Genomic DNA, 2,053 nt, shown 5'->3' on the forward strand with positions numbered 1-2,053 from the left:
TGCGCTCCGGGTTCAGAACCCAACAGCGGGGTCGCATCCCTGGGTCCCGGCTGCGCGCCGGCGCGGGTGTCATGGCCGAGCGGCGGCCAGCCAAAGTTTTCCGGAGCCGCCCGCTTACCTCTTAGGCCGAGCGCAGCGGCGGCTCGGAGAAGCGGCTAGGCGGAGGTGGCGGCGGAGCCCCGGGACCAGCCGAGCCAGGAGGAGGCTGGAGGGAGGTACCGGCCAGCAGGAGCAGCCGCGATGAGAAGAGGAAGGCGCCGGGTATCTACAATCAGAACGTGGGCTGACCGTGACGTCACAATGGCGCGGCCAGCCAATCGTCGTCCGGAGGCCGAATCTAGCGCTATGATGTCATGCGGCCCGGGAGCCAATCGTGAAACAATAGAACTTTCGTGACTGTAAATTCCAGAATCCGATGCAGTGGAGAGCAGTGGTCCGGGTTGGTCCCCTCTGGTTCACGTGTCTCTGGACAATTTTATCCGCTTTCTTCCTAATAAGCCTGCGTGGAACGCAGAGCCTGCGCAATAGCACCGGTGAAGTTCCCGATGCCCTGAACTCTGTTTCTCTCAATGCCAGGCCTGGCAGGGTTGTGTGGCTGCGTTTGGACGGCAGACGCCCACTGTGGTGCTGTCTCCTCTCGGGCTCTGGAAGGGAGCCAGTTCTTGGTTTTAGATGAAAGGGTTAAATGCCTACGGACGTACTAGAGCTAACGAAATAGGGCAGCAACAACAACAAAAAAAAGCGCTGGAAACTGGTGCTGCAGCTTAACTCCCTGTTGGTAGATTTACCGTGATTTTTCTTAGGGATTCTGATTTTCCCTTAGTGATCACTGCCAACTCCATTTCTCCTCAAGACTTTTTGTAGGAAATAAGGTGAGGGAGTAAGTGACATCTTTTCAACTAGACAAATACAAGCACATAAGACAAAGTGCTTTGTGTTTGGGGCATGAGTAGATCCTTGCTGTTTTTAATTGATATTTGGATAATTTAAGGCCTTCATCATCCTAGTATCCTATACTTTCTTCATGTCAGGTCTCAGAAATTAAACCTTTCTCCCAGTGCACTCTAATTGTATTTCTGTTACCCAAAGCCCATGGATCCAACATAGCCAACTATTTAATGCAGGCGAATTTATCTTACATACTTTTTATCACGTGCCAGGTGTGTTCCAGGCACTGAGCCATTGCCCATTGCCTTAAGAATTAAGATGTTGAAACTATACACAAATTAGATAATGTAAACATACACAAATAACTAAGATTTTTTAATATCTGATTGCCATCCTACTCCACAAACACTGACTGCAGTTTGCAATATTATGCTTGGTGTAAAAAACTGCAAGAATTCCCTCCCCAAGTAAAATGATACAGTCAGGAGACAGCTACTGTACAGAACGGTAAACTGCTTTGACAGAAGCCAAGATACATAAATTGATGAATCACTTTCTGTCAAGGGGCATGTGAAAAAGCATCTGTCAGAGGCATAGAAGAGTTGAGCAAAGATGAATCCCTTACTCTTCATTCTTCTGCTGGAAGTTCAAGGCCAGAGCTGGTTCAACTCTCTGTCACCCTATCCAAATCTATCTTTCAAGGTTTTAAAATTTTCAAATGTAACTTGCTATTCCAAAAATCTCAAGTTTTATACCACACAGAATTGTTTTTATTGTGTTTACTTATCAATAAAATGTTTTAAACCCATACTATCAAAATATCTGTTGTTGATTAGTCGTTCAGTGTCCAACTCTTTGAGACCTCATGAACTGTAGCCTGCGCAGCTCCTCTGTCCATGGAATTCTCCAGGCAAGAATACTGGAGTGGGTTGCCATTTCCTTCTCCAGGGGATCTTCCTGACCTAGGAATCGAACCCAGGACTCCTGTATTGCAGGCAGATACTTTATTATCTGAGCCACCAAATCTGTATTTATTTTTAATTATGGACTTACATGGGCTTCCCAGGTGGTGCTAGTGGTAAAGAATCCACCTGCCAATGCAGGAGACATAAGAGGCCTGAGTTTGATCTGTGAGTTGGAAAGATTCCCTTGGAGGAGGGCATGG

General features: G+C 47.1%; 1 protein-coding gene across 1 annotated transcript in view; it reads right to left on the reverse strand.

Annotated features, from left to right (window-relative positions):
* The window catches only part of ELOVL5 (ELOVL fatty acid elongase 5), a 74,216-nt gene extending 73,744 nt beyond the window's left edge, over window positions 1–472 (reverse strand). The window contains exon 1 of the mRNA XM_010845261.1: window positions 119–472. The gene's annotated coding sequence lies outside the window, so the exon portion shown is untranslated. The remainder of the gene's footprint in view (window positions 1–118) is intronic.
* Window positions 473–2,053: the final 1,581 nt, after the last annotated feature.

Source organism: Bison bison, unplaced genomic scaffold, assembly GCF_000754665.1.
Source record: "Bison bison bison isolate TAMUID 2011002044 unplaced genomic scaffold, Bison_UMD1.0 scf7180017864214, whole genome shotgun sequence".
NCBI classification, from domain to species: domain Eukaryota; kingdom Metazoa; phylum Chordata; class Mammalia; order Artiodactyla; family Bovidae; genus Bison; species Bison bison.